The sequence below is a fragment of the Rhineura floridana genome, chromosome 8 (genome assembly GCF_030035675.1).
Source record: "Rhineura floridana isolate rRhiFlo1 chromosome 8, rRhiFlo1.hap2, whole genome shotgun sequence".
NCBI lineage: Eukaryota > Metazoa > Chordata > Lepidosauria > Squamata > Rhineuridae > Rhineura > Rhineura floridana.
This window is the reverse complement of record NC_084487.1, coordinates 110,997,839-111,014,809: the sequence shown is the minus strand read 5'-3', so window position 1 is coordinate 111,014,809 and position 16,971 is coordinate 110,997,839. Positions and strand designations below refer to the sequence as shown.

At 42.0% G+C, this 16,971-nt stretch overlaps 1 protein-coding gene across 6 annotated transcripts in view; it reads left to right on the top strand.

Moving 5' to 3' along the window:
• The window catches only part of LHFPL3 (LHFPL tetraspan subfamily member 3), a 425,978-nt gene that overhangs the window by 6,759 nt on the left and 402,248 nt on the right, over positions 1-16,971 (top strand). For 3 of the 6 annotated variants that reach the window (XR_009764495.1, XR_009764494.1, XR_009764490.1), the window contains exon 2: positions 9,025-9,137. The gene's annotated coding sequence lies outside the window, so the exon portion shown is untranslated. Of the gene's footprint in view, positions 1-6,001; positions 6,217-9,024; positions 9,138-16,971 lie in introns of all 6 variants that reach the window. The other 3 variants (XR_009764492.1, XR_009764493.1, XR_009764491.1) reach the window with 3 other exon arrangements.

The following is a 16,971-nucleotide window of genomic DNA, read 5'->3' as shown; positions in this document are numbered from 1 at the left end:
AACTACTTTGGTAATAACTGTGAGCTTCTGAGCTTGGCTTTAATGCTGCATTAGGTATCTCAGTTTTAGATTCCACCTGAAAAACAAGCTTGTCCATACTACAAATTTAGAGAAGGGCAGAGAGAAAATAAAAACTTCAGGGTGTGTTTGTTAAATCCTTCTTGAGAGTCTCCCCTTCTAATCTTGTTTCTGACCTTTAGATTTTCCTTTCTGTTGGACAATCAAAGGAAAGCTTTTTAACTGGCTGCTAAATAAACTCTCTCTCTCTCTCTCTCTCTCTCACGCGCACACACACACACACACACACCCCTTCCGTCACTCCATGACAAGGTGATCCATTGAAGTCTTTAAGGATTACACCCTGGAGTGAAATCTATGATGCAACAAAAATAAAAAAACCATGAGTATGAGATTCTGAGTGTCAGAGTTAGATTTCCCAGACAGGAAATCTGGGAAATCCCAACAACCATTCAAAGTTGCTTGTTCCTTTGTATAAATTGCATATAAATAGTGTATAAGTTAACTGAGCTCTCAAATTCTTCAAAGATAATTGAGTTGCAAATGGCAGAAGTGAGGAGGTGAACATCATGTAAAGAATGCTACCCAACAACAAGCTTTCAGGACTGAGAAAGCTTTGGCTACCTCTCTCTGTTTAAGGCAAGAGGTGGCTAACCTGTAGCTCACCAGATATTGTTGGACTCCAGCTCCCATCATCCCTGACATAGGCCATGCAGGCTGGGGCCAATAGGAGCTGATGTCACGTGCCCCTCTCAACAAAGAGTTTCTGTTCAATAGTTTGATCATAGCCTGAAGCATTAGTTTTGCCATAACTATTTTAAGATCCTAATATACAGTTAAAAGTAATTATTACTGACTTGAACGAATTAAATAATAATTCACTAATAGGCAGAAAACCTTTTTAAGAACGTACCTATAGCCCACAGATATTTCTATTAAACTTTAATAAGCAGGGAAATAGGGCAGCTATAGTGAATGCACCAGGGGAGCAGGAGACTTGACCTCATCTCTGAGATATTGTACTGCCCTACAAATTTGTCAAAATGCAAACACAATTTGGGTTGGTCTTTCACAGTCCAATCCACTTGCTGTGTAGCTTGCAAGAATTTGGTAACATGTGCCTCTGAGCATATGGTGAGTGGTGGCAACACCTCTCCAAAGATGGAGAATTATATTTTTGCATGTTTGTTGGTGCTCTTACTTTGCTTCTTTCCTGTGTTACTAATGTTTCTATAGAGAATCTAAACTAGAAAATTTTATTTCCCTCATTATTCATCCTAGAAGTCTGTGTCAAATTCATTTTTATTAATTTCAAAGCCTTTCTATAGGTCAATGTCATGATGATGAAGACAGCCTTCAAATTGGAGGTTATGTTCTATTTCTATTTTGGGTGCATTGTTGAATCTGAAACTGCAGTTTGATGCAAAATCAGACTGATTACTGTATGTTGCTACTTCAGCAATGACTCTAGCTGTTAGAAAAAAGAGGATGCATGTTTTCAGCCTGCTATGTTTCAACCACTTTATTTAAGGCAAGGTGCACGGTCAATTAAAATCATAGCGCACACCTAGAATTTTGCTAGAATATGTTTCACCTCCCACTGTTTTCTCTTGTGCAAATTGAGACACTCCTGAGGTCCACTGAAGACTATTCTGCAGAAGTCAGTGCCATTATTCCACAATTATTTTTGGAGTTTTTTTAGTGTAAATTTTGCAAAGTGTTGCTGTATTTCACATATTCACAGAAATAGAAACAAAAGAAAATGATTTCATATAGGAAGCTTCATTACAATTGCAAAGTAAATCAGACATATTTAAAGTGACCATCTGAACTATATCAACTGTCTTAATAATGTTGCTTCCTCCCTGCTAAAACAAGATCAGCACAGCACATGTCTTCTTTCTATTATTTGGGCTGATTGCACGTGTTGCCACCACTCACCATATGCTCAGAGGCACATGTTACCAAATTCTTCCAAGCTACACAGGAAGTGGATTGGACTGTGAAAGACCAACCCAAATTGTGTTTGCATTCTGACCAATTTGTAGGGCAGTCCAATATCTCAGAGAGGAGTTCAGGTCTCCTGCTGCCCTGGTGCATTCACTATAGCTGCCCAATTTCCCTGCTTTTTAAAGTTGGATAGAGAGATCTGTGGGCTATAGGTACGTTCTTAAACCACAAGGTTTTTTTGCCTGTTAGAGAATTTCCCTGCTTTTTAATCTGGGAGGTAAGAAATGGGATCCTGTGCAAGTTTGCTGAGAATGGATGGATCATTTGCATGCTTACTGAGTTCAGTGGGATTTACTCTCCTGCAATCATGCTTAGGATAGGTGAAACTGACCACAGGGGATGGGGGGAGGAGGAGGAGGGAGGGGAGGAAAGGCAGAGGGCAGGACTGGGTTGGGAGCAGGCAGGAAGGGGAGGGGAGGAGGGCAGGTTTGATCATTTGCATGTTTATTGAGTTCAGTGCGATTTACTCCCGTGCAGTCATGTTTAGGATAGGTAAAACTGACCATGGGGAGGGAGGCCTGGAGTGGGCAGGGGAAGAGGAAGACGGAAGAGGGGAGGGGAGGAGGAGGGGGAGGGGGAAGGAGCGTATTGGAGGGGGGCAAAGGAAGGGTGAGGGGAGGGCAGGTTTGATCATTTGCATGCTTATTGACTTCAATGGTATTTACTCCCCTGCAATTTATTTATTTATTTTTAAAACTTATATACCGCCCGACTAGCAATAGCTCTCTGGGCGGTGAACATAAATACAATAAAATACAGGAAAATACAAAACCATCACAATCTAAAATCAAATTTCACAATCTAAAAACTGCATAACTAAGATCAAATTACAAACATTACCATCATTAACAAAAAATTAAAATGCCTCGGAGAAGAGAAAGGTTTTAACTTGGCGCCGAAAGGATGATAGGGTCGGCGCCAAGCGCACCTCCTCGGGGAGACCATTCCATAGTTCGGGGGCCACCACTGAGAAGGCCCTTGATCTTGTCACCACCCTCCGGGCCTCCCTATGGGTCGGGACCTGGAGGAGGGCCTTCGTAGCAGACCGTAGTGTACGAGCCAGTTCATAACGGGAGAGGCGTTCCGACAGATATCGTGGTCCCGCGCCGTATAAGGCTTTGTAGGTTAATACCAACACTTTGAATCTGGCCCGGAAGCGTATTGGAAGCCAGTGCAAGCAGGCCAGAACAGGTGTTATATGGTCCGATCGCTTCGTTCTTGTTAGCAGTCTGGCTGCAGCATTTAGCACCAGCTGTAGCTTCCGAACCGTCTTCAGAGGTAGCCCTACGTAGAGCGCATTACAGTAATCCAAACGTGAGGTTACCAGAGCATGTACTACTGATGTAAGATCCTTAGTCAGGTAGGGACGTAGCTGGGCTACCAACCGAAGCAATCATGCTTAAGCAATCATGCTTAAGATAGGTAAAATTGACCATGGGGAGGGGGAGGGAAGGGGGGAGGAGAGGATTGGAAGGGGAGGGAAGGGGCAAGTGGGAGGGGATAGGAGGAAGAAGAAGCGAGAGTGGGTTTGATCAGTTGCATACTTTTTGAGTTCAATGGGATTTATTTCTGTGCAATCATGTTTGAAAATGGAAATGGACTGCCTTCTAGTTGATTCCAACTTATGGTGACCCTTTGAACAGGGTTTCCATGATAAATGGTATTCAAAGGTGGTTTTATCATTGCCTTCCTCTGAGGCTGAGAGGCAGTGACTGGCCCAAGGTCACCTAGTCAGCTTCATGGCTGTGTGGGGAATTCCAACCCTGGTCTCCCAGGTTGTAGTGTAATACCGACCCGGGGGAGGGGAGGAGATTGGGTGGGTGGGCACTGGGCAGAGGGGAAGCCCCTTTCCTTTCCAAACGGAAAACATTGTGAATAGTATCATTGCTTTTCAGGGTTTCCCTCATCTTTTTATTCTACAGCAGGCACATGTAGCCTCCCACCTAAGCCATGACTGTCTCAAGTGAAATCAAAGTCTGGTGTGGCTGTGGCCCCCTGATTAGGCAAGCCAAGCAGCTGTGAGTCTGGCTTTTAGAACACTGACAGTTGGTTCTTACTGAGCATGCCCCGCGTTATCATTGGATTAAAGCCAACATTTCTTAAATTCATTAAAAATCAGCCAGGCATTTTTTTTTAACCTTTAAACTGCAGAAGATGAAGATCAGCGTATGGGGCAAGGTCAGTAATAGGATTACAGGTACTCTGTGAACATGGCTGATTTTTAATGAATTTCAACAGGTTATGATAACTTTTGACAGAAAAAAGTCAAAAAGGGCTCTCGGGTTTTTTCTCTCTCTCTCTTTAGACTTTGAACTCTCTATTCTCTCTGACTGTTTTGTGTATGGCCATGAAAATTTAGAGGGTTGTTAAGCAAGCGTTTCTGAGTTCAGGACTATCAGTTTTGTAAAGTTTTGTATTGAAAGGAGTTTATGGGAAGCATCAGAATGGCATGGGGGGTATTTTCAATTTAACATTGCGAAATGTGAAAAATCCATGCTGGCTATAGTATACAGCCACTATATTGTACATACAAACTTTATTCCTTATAGTCACAGACCTCCACTATATTTATCAATCACAATTTTGGTGTGTTTTGATTCCCCCCCCTAGCTTATTGAGCATCATATAAAATTGTGTAGCATAAAGACAAAACAATCCTGCCTCACATGTTCCAGTTCCATTTTCTGCTTTCCACTTCTTAACTATTTCTCAATGTTTTGCCAAAATGCAACCTTAAGGTAGCAAACTGCAACAACAAAAATACCTTCTAATCCTACCACCCATCAAATCTTCTACCTTATTCTATAACTATATTTATAAATATTTTATGCTATATTACTTCAGATAGCAAGTGCATGTGTGTGGGGAGGGGTGGAGCAGTCATATTTTTGAATGTTTCCCTATTAAAGAAAAACTCCATGTAGTAAACCAGCACAATAGGGCTATGTGAAAGCTTTTTTTCTTTAAATTGCCCATTTACTACATGCAGGGAATATTTTGTCACATGGGAGACATCATCCAAAAATATAACACACCTTGCCTACTATGATACAGTTTAATCATGTGTCTGCCTGTTTCACGTGGCCAGATAGGGAATCTGCTTTGAACATCAAAAGGTGAGGACAGGATCACACACTTGAATTTAAGTCTATTTGAATATCTTGTGACTGAGGGTTTTGTGGACTAAAGGATCCTAGGACTTCCATGTATCAGTTATATATCACAATAATGTAACTGTGCTTTTCTAATGCAAGCCTATAAATTATAGTGGATTAAACACTAGCGAGTCAGGCTAGAAAAAAGCAGGCTTCAGATTAAGTTTTTAAAACGACAACCTCTTAGAGATGGTTAAGAAAGAGTGATAAAAATGTAAATGTACTGCCTTCAAGTCGATTCTGACTTATGGTTTTCATGAGGCTGAGAGTCAGTGACTGGCCAAGGTCTCCCAGTGAGCTTCATGGCTGTGTGGGGATTCAGCACCTTAACCACTACACCACACTGGCTCTCTGGAAAGAGTGCTATTTCATACCATTTTTGACTGGACAAAATTGCCACTATTAAAATATCATGCCCCAAGTAATGATTTTGTTTAATAACATGCTACTTCAAATCAATGCTGTGTTACTGAAGTCATGGGGGAAAGCTATGTTTAAATTAAGGGGTGTCCAGAAGCAAAAATGACAGGGCCCCTGCACCATTAAAGTTGCGTAGAAGTTCACAGATGTAGCTTGTCATGATAATTTATAGCTACTATGATTCCTCCCTTCTGTTCTTCCGAAACTATTAAAGGTTTAAGGAGTATTTAAAGGTTTAGGAGTGCTACCCTTTTTTGTGCTTGGACACCCCCCACACACATTTTCTTATCTGGCAGTCTCCTGTTATCCTGGGATTATGGCAGTTGTAGTGCAAAACATCTGGAGAGCATCAGGTTGGGGTAGGGATAGGGTGCCGTAAAGAACTTTTTCCCTCCTAGGAAACGTGGAACGGGAGCGTGCAATTTCATAGTATGGTGATTCCAATCAACACAGTGAGAACTCCAGTGCACGATGACCAGGAGTCGGGTTATCCAGCATGGAGAAGCCAATTTCAACAGCATTCCTCCAGCAACCCATAGCAACTCTCTGATGCAGACCTTCTGAGTCTTCAGGATTCTTGGACAGGAAAAAAGAGACCAAAGCTATTACCTCAGTAAACAGATTTTATTTATTTATTTATTATTTGATTTATATCCTGCCCTTCCTCCCAGCAGGAGCCCAGGGCGGCAGATGAGGACCTATTGTAAAGTGTGTGTGTTTGTGTATATATATGCTGCAAGAGGAAAAGTGATGAGAGCCATCTATTTTGATTATCTTGAAAAGGGTGACTGGGAATGCAGGTGCCAACCGTGCTGATTACCTATTTGACAGAAATTTCTGTAACCGTGGCCTTCTAATTAATACGAATTGGAACTGGTGGTGCTGTAATTTCTGTTTGACAAATAAATCATCTAGTCACACTATTTGCTTTGACCCTCTTGAAAAGGGCATTTTGTATGCCAGTAAAGGAATAAACACAGCTGGCAGGTGTATTGCTTTTTGATTAGCCAATTGGTGAATACAAGGACCATGCCAAGGTAAACGTGACTATATGTATCACAACAGAATTATGAGGCCAGGAGTTTCATTTATTTCCCTTTTCAAACAAGTGCAGTGAATTTGAAGGAGAGGCTTGCCTTTAAAAATGTATCTTCTGCCATAAGCAGCAGGAGTCTCTAATTCTGCAAGAAAAATCCCGGCACTTTCTGTGATCAGATTAATTATGCACTTCTTCTATTTGGATGTTCACTGCTCTCATTGAAAGCACTGGTGATATGTTTCAGAATTCAGAAATGTTGGACAGTTGCTGTTAGTAGTGAAGAAATGTAAGACTGAAAACCTGTGCACCCTTACTTTGGAAGAGTAATTTTTTTGGAGTGAATATGCAAAGAATCAGCCTGCAAGGTGTTGAAAGAACAATAGATGCGGAGTGCATATGGCTGCCAGCTTTGTATTAGTTTTGCTCCTGAGCCTTTAACAGGATACATGGGCATTTTCCACATGAAGATTTTTCCTTGCAGTAATACTCTTGCTGGTAGTTATTTCTGTGCAGGTGGGGAGCAGGTCTGGGGGAAACTGGCAATCCTGTGAGGACAGCGATATAGAAAGCTTTAGATGAAAAGCTAACTGTGACAAATGTAAAATCACTTCACTCCTGGCTTGAATCCAGGGTTAGCCCCTCTCTTGTTTCATCTTGAAGAGGAAAAAAGTGTGTGTGTGTGTGTGAGAGAGAGAGAGACTTTGTTAAAGTGGAAGCAGATATCCTCAGAAATCTGAAAAATGCCAACAGGTTCTTCCTGGGAAAACCACAACAATGTTGCAATTGTTCAGATTTCCTTATCGGGTGAATACATTAATGTACACTATATTAAAGGTTGTCATGGGGCTGATTCCATTTCCAAAGCAATCTGAGGAGCCTTTTTAGCCTATGCTGGATGAAATGTTTCTTCACAGTCATTTTGTCCATCATCTTTGCCTTTAAAAATTTGTCGGGATTTCTGGGCTGGTCTGATTGTCAGCTACAGTCCAAGAATGGGCAGAAAGTAGATCTACTGGTCAATCTCTGGGTGACTTGCAGGAGAGCTGCATTAGGTTGGCACTTTAAAGCCAATGTCCATAAATTTAAAACAGGAATTATTCTTTATCATGAATGATCTATTTCCAGAGGGAAAATGCCTGCCATAATATATGCAACTGTTTAGCACAAAACAAGTAGTTGTTCTACTGTGAAATAAATACTATGCTAGAACTGAAAGACCTGAACAAACACTCAGGCACATCTTGTCTTGTAGGACAAGCTCTTAACCTGTAATCCTGTTCTCAACATTCCCCCAATGTCTGCACTGATCTCTAAAGCATGTACCTGTTGGACTAATTTGTACTCTCTAAGCAATTCTTCACTCGACAGAAGTCAATGATTTTTTTTAAAAAAAGTTCTACAGTGAAGAAAGACCTTCCTCCTATATTACTGTTCTCTTTCCATGTGTAATATTCCATAAACTCCCAGTGGGGAGGGTGAACTCTCTCTCAGAGGCACACTTTTAAAAACAACAACAACAACCCAACGAACCCTTTAAAACTCCTGTTGATCTAATTGATAATGAAAGAATTTTTTGAACTCACCTGTTTCGTAGGAGAAATCATTTGTTCTTTTACAAGTTGTATTTTAAAGTTTTGGCATCATCTTTGTTGCCCTAAATTGTTTTTTAAAAGATGTATTTTAAATTGTATTTGTTTTTAGTTATTGTAAACCGCCCAGAGAGCTTTGGCTATGAGGCGGTATACAAGTTTAATAAATAAATAAATAAACAGTATCCTTCTCAATGTAATGATCCCTTTTCTCTGCTACAGTAATATTTCAAATCGTGTATAGCTCTTGTCAAATACAGTATCATCTTTCTCCCTGGCTTCCCTCCACCCCTTGTTTCTTGTTTACTTCTTTGCTTTAGGTGTAGGTTGCCCTGATGGTTTTAGATTATTCACTACACAACAGATTGCAAATCCCTTACCTTGATTACATGATTGTTCCTTTCAGCAGCAAGCATGCATTTCTCAGGATGGGTCCTTGATCCTAGACTAATTGTTCTATATAATTTTGCATTGAATTACACTTACCATATGCTAGGTCAATCAGCATAATGAATCCGAGCTCTTTAGATGGCATTATTACTGCAACACAATTTGTTCCATCTCCAGTTGGCAAATATCAGTCCAAACATGGCCTTTCTTTATCTGTTATTAAATCAAGCATGTAGTTTGGGAAGCAAAATGGGTGCTATTGATCTTGTTTCACCATAACTCAGTTATTTTCCAAATATGATAATTATGAACATAGATAGATTGTATACATGACTGAGTATCTTTGCATTTGTTGACTTATCCATCAGTGACCCTCAACTTAATATATGACTTTCCTCCACAGAAACATGCCAAATTGAATCTAGGATGTTAGCTGCTCTTAGTTCCTACTGAAATTGATTTCATCCGCAACCAGTTCTGAGGTGAGGTGATATGAAAGCTTTGTCTCAGTATCGGGTAAGTTGTAGCTGTTTCATACATGCAATTTAAACCTTGATGCTACAGTCACTGAGTAATGAAAATGGAGGTGAGAGCCCATTAGATGCTGGGCCACTCTAGAGCAGGCAGCAGAGGGAATAGCAAGAAGCATGGGTCCCTAGGATCCGAGAGAAGAAATCCCACACTTGGAAGTCCCACAATTTTCTCCCCAGAGAGGCTTGCCTGTGCCTGGCACTGGGCAAAGAATGTTTTATTTGCCTGAGCTTTTTAGATGTTGATTTTAGCCACTGTTTATAACCTGGCTTTTACTGTTTTTCTGCTGGTCTGTTTCTTATTTTGTATTTCTTATGTATTCTTCTGGTGTTTTAATGTATGTTATTAGTCATTCTAAGAGATACCAGCTTGATATTTTTTTTAAAAAAATAAATACATACATTGTGCAAGCAGATGGATGTGTGTATCTCCATGTACTGCCTCAGACCACTTGTGGCACATAATTAGAACTGGAGCAGGCTATCTTCATACATTGTTCTTTCTTTTGTTTCAACATACCTTGTCCTCAAAGCTCTGCCACTAAAGCTAAAGGGTCAGTGATTGGGCCCATTTTGACAGCCTGAGATATCTCTTAATGTTTCCCAAGCAACCATGCATCTAGACAGCTGTATTTATTCATTACATTTATATACTGCCGTGCTGCCAGGGCCCTCTAGGTGGTTTACCATATTAAAATACTATACAAATAAAATGGTGTGAATTATAAAGTTGAGGTAACATGTATCACTGGAGAATCTAATTCCCCACTTTCCAAACTCATCTTGAGAGTAAAGGGAGCACATTCACAGCTAAATATTTAATCTTTTATCTTTGTACAAACAACAAATAGCCTCTTACCAAAAGCTAGCATTTCTATATTTGTGGGCTTCATTCAGTTCATTGAGTATTCAGCCGTATAAGACTCTGCTTTCAGGTTTTTGTCACTACATTGTTTCTGAATGCATAGCTTGACCAAGGGAACACTCTGGTTACAGAACACTGAGGAAATTAAATTTGGCTTATTAAATTGAGAAGCTGGTGGTGGCTGGAGGAGGTGAGGAAGAGTATGATCTTGATGAGTTGCAACACTGTCTTTGCCAAGACCCACTCCTGAAGTGGTAGCCCTAGCTCCACTTGGACAAAACAGAAATGGGTCCCTACTCCCATATCCTTGTAAACGGAAGCAGAGGTATTGCTTCTGCACATTCCTCAGCAACATGTGAAGGGTGGAACTAAGTGGGCACACTTAGGATTGTGTCCAACATTAGTCATACTCAGAGTATACCCATTGAAATGAATGGTCATAACTAACAGGCTCATTAATTTCAGTGGGTCTACTTCAAGTAGGACTTAGTTGTATACAATCCTTAGCATGTATTTGGAGCACATCCAGAGCAACGGAGCAAGCAGCCATTGGTGTATGAAACCTTTTATCAAAGCTTAGCCTGGAGTAAGGATGGGCAAGAAATCTGTTTCAGTTCACACTTCGCGCTGAATTGATCAAATTCACAGTTTCTGAAACAATGTGAGAATTGAAACACAGCAATCCTTCAAAATTCACACTTATTCAGATTGTGCAATGCAATTAGCCAACCAAACAATGTTTGCATAAATGCATATGTTAGGGGAATGTGTGCATAAAAATGAATATATGGGTGAAAATAACATGCAAAAATGTTATATGATGAGAAATGGCTTATAAAAATGTGTACATTAGTCAAAAAACTGCCTACAAAAATGTATTGATTAGGAGAAATTAGCACTAAAATGCTGGAGAATTTTCATGAGGATTTTAAAAAAAATCATAAATTGCTGCAGAAAGGTGAGAACTGAATTTAAGACTGGAAAAATGAGAAACAGAGAACCGAAATGGATTAAAAAAAAATCCCATTCTTAGCCTGGAGACATCTGATTAGACACTGACTGGATTTGTACCAGCAAAAAGCAAACAACAGGATCTCCTGTGGTATTTCTGTTGAGCTCCATGCTTCTACACCCGCTGTCATGGCCCCCATAGAGAATTCCTGGCAAAATGGGCAAGAGGAGGAGGGGAACTGCCATGCTGGGGAGGGTCCTAGTGGGCTGCAGAGGGAGGGAGTGGAAACCAGAGAAGACTTCAATAGTCCAGCCAGTGACAGCCTCACCCCTGAGCTGCTGCCAGCTGTTGAAGAGATAGGGTCAGCCAAAAAACCTTCTCCTACCATGCCTCCAGAGTCCATCAGTCCTCCCAAACCACTTCCGCCTCCAGAGAGGGAGGAACAGGGGGTGAGCCCAGAGGAGGGGACTGGGGAAGAACTGGCCAATGTGTCTCCTCCCCATCACCAAGGATGTGCCAGAGGATGCATAGGCATGAACAGACTGGGTCGCTCCCCCATCTGTACAATGGAGTGCCCACTTGCTTGGCCTGTCGCAATCTGAGAGACAGTTGCCATGCAAGTGGTCAGCCCACCTCAACCCTATTTAAGTAGTCCCAGTGTCAGGTTGCTGCAATGTCTTTGCTTGAGTAGCCATGCCTAGTAATCTCCCATAATGCCATAGAGAGCTGTGTTGCCTATCAGGGGCGTCACTACCGGGGTGTGGAGGGTGCGGACCGCACCCGGGTGACACCCTGAGGGGGGTGACACCCTGAGGTGACACCCTGAGGGGGGTGACACCCTGAGCCGCCCCACCCTGCGCCGTTGGCCGGCAAAGGAGCTGAGAAGTGCTCCGGGTCGGCGCAGCCAACGCCTCCTCGGAGGCAGGCGGGCGAGACTGACAGCAGGTGCCCGCTCGCTGGTGGTGAAGCTGGGACGGACCTTCCACCACCAGCCTGGAGTGTGTGGTGAGTGAGTGCGCGCACGCGCAAGACCACCCCCCCATCCATGCACCTGGGAGGGTGCGCGCCAGAGGTCCACCGCCCCCCGCACTCTCACTAGTGACGCCGCTGTTGCCTATAAGCTGATCTATGAAACACTGTGGTGCTAAGTTTTGCATTAAACACAACAGGAAAGAACACACCAGTGGCTCCAAGTCTGATTCCAATGGGGTAGGCCAGGACACCCACATGGTTTGGAGTATAGTTGAACAATGAACCGGTAGGATCTACTGTGTTTGTACTAATTGAAGTTTGAGAGCCTGTTTACCCTCTCTCACTAATGAATTTGAACTCAAATCCAAGCTAAATACACCAACATGTATGGAGTCTTCTCTGTGCTTTCTGTTTCATTCCCCTCTATTGGCATCACAGCTAGATAGCTTCCTTTCTATGGTTAATGGACTAAAGCTTGAAGGCTAATCAACTTTTTTAGACTCTAACCACGTTCTGCTTTATTGAGACTATTTCTTCATTGCTTCATTGATCAAGTTATGTACAAAATATGTAACTACATCTAGTTTTAACTGGAAACCCGACATTACTCACCGCACTCAAAGAAAGACCCACTGACTTTTTCACCTTCTTTCCAATAGTTGTTAACTAATCAAGAAATACTGTTGGCAAATTAATTATATGAATTGTGTGTATAATTATGGTTATAATTAATTTGCCAATTTATATTAATAAATGTAGTTAGGATATTTAATTAATTAAATTTGTTGAATCAATTGATTCATTGACATAACTTTTTTTTGCCTAGGGCTGGATAATCAGTAGACATTGTAAATGAATATGAAATATTAAGAACTAATAGAGATCAAGCCATTATAGGAATAAAAGTATAATAAACAAATACTTTATTTTTGCACATATTCAATATAAATAAGAATAAAATTACTGAACAGTTAATTAGAAAGGATGTCTGGAAAAAATTTGGAAGCAAGACAGACATGGCTTTGATAACACAAGATTTGTATTTAGCATTGGCAAAACATTTTGAGAAAACTGAGGCGAAGTGAATGCTTAAGATTCCCCAAAGAGGATTTGGAGAGGAAAAATAACAACATTAAGAAAAGGCTACAAATAGCAGTAGAGAAAAATGATGTAATTCTATAGACAGTTAATGCTATGAAAGAACTTAAAAATAACCAAGAGCAATTAGCCCAACATTTATTTGAGATTGATAATAAAGTTAAGACTCAACAGCAAGATATAGTTGAGGATAAACAAAAGATATAGACCAAAGAATTGAGGAATTTGATAATTTGGGAAGGAGATCAGGAATTAAAATCAAATGATTGAAGGAAAAGTTTGAAGGAGATAATTTAGAGGGATTGTTTAAAGCAGTACTTTAAGTGGTCAGATTCTACAAAACCAAAAAATATTGAATTTGCACATATAATTAATTTTGAAAGAGTATAAGAACAAAAGTAGGAAAGAAATGTCAAAGTAAAATTCAGAGATCAAAAGAGGTGAAATGAAAATAGGCAAAAATTCTACAATAAATTGGATATAGAGCTAGCCTTTTATCAAGGTTGATCACCCATAATAACACTTCAAGAGAGGGGACAGTTAATATCTTTAATTGACAAGCTGAGTCAGAAAAATATTGTTTACAGCGGGGGGGGCTTCTTTTTACAGAAATTATATGTTATAAAAAATATAGAAGAAGGAAAAGTCTGCTTGAGTAAATTTAAGGAAAGAGAAGATCAAGGAGGAGGAAACATGGTGCAAAAGGGGGGAGAGAGAGAGAGAGAGAGGAAAATCAATAAAAATTAAAATATATTTGGTATTGTATTTAGGTTTAATTGTATTATTTATGCATTATTAGATTTGATATGTAGAATCTATAATGTCTAAAATCCAGTTAATATTACTCATTGTAAAACAAGAGCTAAACAACATGAATAAAAGGAATATGATTTTTTTCCTAGATGAAACAGAAATAGCTGTATTTTACAAGAAACCCACATTCAGAAAAATTAGCCAACTATTGAGAATATTTATTTATTTATTTATTATCATTATTTTTACCCCGCCCTTTTCCCAAAACTGGAACTCACGGCGGCTTCCAGATAAAAGCACACATATAATTAAAAACATACAAAAGTCTAGATTAAAATCAAATTAAACAATTTACAGTATTAAAACCATTCATACATACAGTTAAAATAATTCAAACTCAGTTTAAAATAATACAGTTAGGCAACAGCAATGCAGCACCCTTCAAGACCTGTCCTTAACAGCTTTCAGTTCCAAAGACTTGTTGAAATAAAAAAGTCTTTGCTTGCTGACGGAAGGACTGCAAGGAGGGGGCCATTCTTGCTTCCCTAGGAAGGGAGTTCCAAAGCCTTGGGGCAGCCACCGAAAAGGCCCCATCTCCCGTCCCCACTAGTCGTGCTTGTGAGGACGCAGGTATTGAGAGAAGGGCCTCTCCTGAGGATCTCAGGGCCCGGGCAGGCTCATATAGGGAGATACGGTCTGACAGATAGCCTGGACCTAAGCCATATAGGGCTTTATAGGTCATCACCAGCACTTTGAATTGTGTCCGGAAACAGAGTGGCAACCAGTGGAGCTTTTGTAACAGGGGAGTCGTATGGTCCCTGTAACCAGCCCCAGTTAATATTCTGGCTGCAGCACGTTGCACCAACTGAAGTTTCCGAACAGTCTTCAGAGGCAGCCCCACGTAGAGCGCGTTACAGTAATCTAAATGGGATGTAACTAAGGCATGTGTCACCGTGGCCAGATCAGACGGCTCAAGGAACGGGTGCAGTTGGTGCACTAATCTTAATTGTGCAAAAGCACTCCTGGCCACTGCAGAAACCTGGGCCTCCAAATTTAAAGCTGAGTCCAGGAGCACACCCAAACTGCGAACCTGCATCTTCAGGGGGAGTGTAACCCCATCCAGCACAGGCTGAATCCCTATTCCCTGATTTGCCTTTCGACTGACCAGGAGCACCTCTGTCTTGTCTGGATTAAGCTTCAATTTGTTCACCCTCATCCAGTCCACCACTGATGACAGACACCAGTTTAAAACCAAGACAGCTTCCTTGGAGTTAGGTGGAAAGGAGAAGTAGAGTTGGGTGTCATCAGCATACTGATGGCACCGAACCCCAAACCCTCGGACAACCTCTCCCAGAGGTTTCATGTAAATGTTGAATAACATGAGGGACAAAACTGAACCCTGACGGACCCCACAGGCCAACGGCCAAGGAGTTGAACAGGAATCCCCCAGCACCACTTTCTGGGTTCGTCCCTCCAGGAATGAACAGAGCCACTGTAAAACAGTGCCCCCAAGTCCCATCCCAGCAAGGCGGCCCAGAAGGATATCATGGTCGATGGTATCGAAAGCCGCTGAGAGGTCCAGCAGAACCAACAGGGACACACTCCCCCTGTCCAGTTCTCTGCGTAGGTCGTCCACCAAGGCTACCAAAGCCGTCTCTGTCCCATAACCAGGCCTGAAACCAGACTGAAATGGATCTAGATACTCCGTTTCATCCAAGAATCCCTGGAGCTGGGAGGCCACCACACGCTCTATTACCTTGCCCAAAAATGGGATATTGGACACTGGCCGATAATTATCCATTATGGAGGGATCCAGGGAGGACTTTTTCAACAAAGGCCTTACAACTGCCTCCTTTAGGCACACTGGAACTCTGCCTTGTTGTAAGGAGGCATTGATCACTCCCTTCACCCACTCAGCCAGTCCCTCTCTGGCACATTTAATGAGCCAGGAAGGGCAGGGGTCTAGAAGACATGTGGTGGCTCTCACCTCTCCAAGGATCCTGTCCACATCCTCGGGCTGTACAAATTGAAAAGAATCCATTATTATTGGACAGGCAGGAGCCAAAGTTACATCCACTGAGACTGTATCAACTATAGCATCCAAGTCGGAACGAATCTGAGTGATTTTATCTGCAAAGTGCCGTGCAAATTCTTGGCAGCGGTCTGTTGAATGGTCTATATTATCCCTACGGGGGCCAAGATGTAAAAGACCTCTGACCACTCGAAACAGCTCCGCTGGACAGCTCCCTGCAGACACAATAGTGGCAGAAAAGAATGCTTTCTTTGCTGCCCGTACTGCCACGGAGTAGGCCTTCAAATAGGATCTAGCCTGTGTTCGATCAGACTCGCTCCGAGTCTTCTGCCAACGTTGCTCTAGTCTCCTTCTCATTCGTTTCATCACCGCCAGCTCCTTGGTAAACCAGGGGGCTGGTCTGGCTCCACTTCATGAGAGGGGACGCTCAGGAGCAATCGTGTCCACCGCCCTGGCCATTTCCCCATTCCAGAGGTCAACCAGAGCTTTGACAGAATCGCCTGCCGAGGTGACAGGAAAATCCCCAAGAACCATCAGGAAACCATCCAGATCCATCAGCCTCCTGGGGCGGACCATCCTAATCGGCCCCCCACCCCTGCAGAGGTTCTGAGTCCCAGTGAGTATAAACCCAACCAGGTAGTGATCTGTCCATGACAAAAGAACTACAGAAAGTTCCTCCACACCAAGATCACCATAATCCCTCTCCACACAGAAAACAAGGTCCAGGGTGTGGCCAGCAATATGAGTTGGGCCAGATATTACTTGGGACAGACCCATGGCTGTCATGGAGGCCATAAAGTCCTGAGCCACTCCAGACAGGGCGGCCTTGGCATGGATGTTGAAGTCCCCTACCACCACAAGCCGAGGGGACTGGAACATCAACCCCAAGACCACCCCGGCTAGCTCAGGAAGGGAGACTGTTGAGCAGCGGGGTGGGCGGTACACCAACAGAATCCCTATTCTGTCCTGACCACTCAACTAGTCTTGGAACACCTTATATATCAATTGGATCAACCAATTCCAGGGGGGCAGTTATGTATATAAGGACAAGAAAGTTACAAGGAGTCCACAGATGCATGAAGTTGATTAGTGATGCTTCAGGTAAAAGAAAGAGAGATATTAATTAATATAGTTGAGATTTATGCATC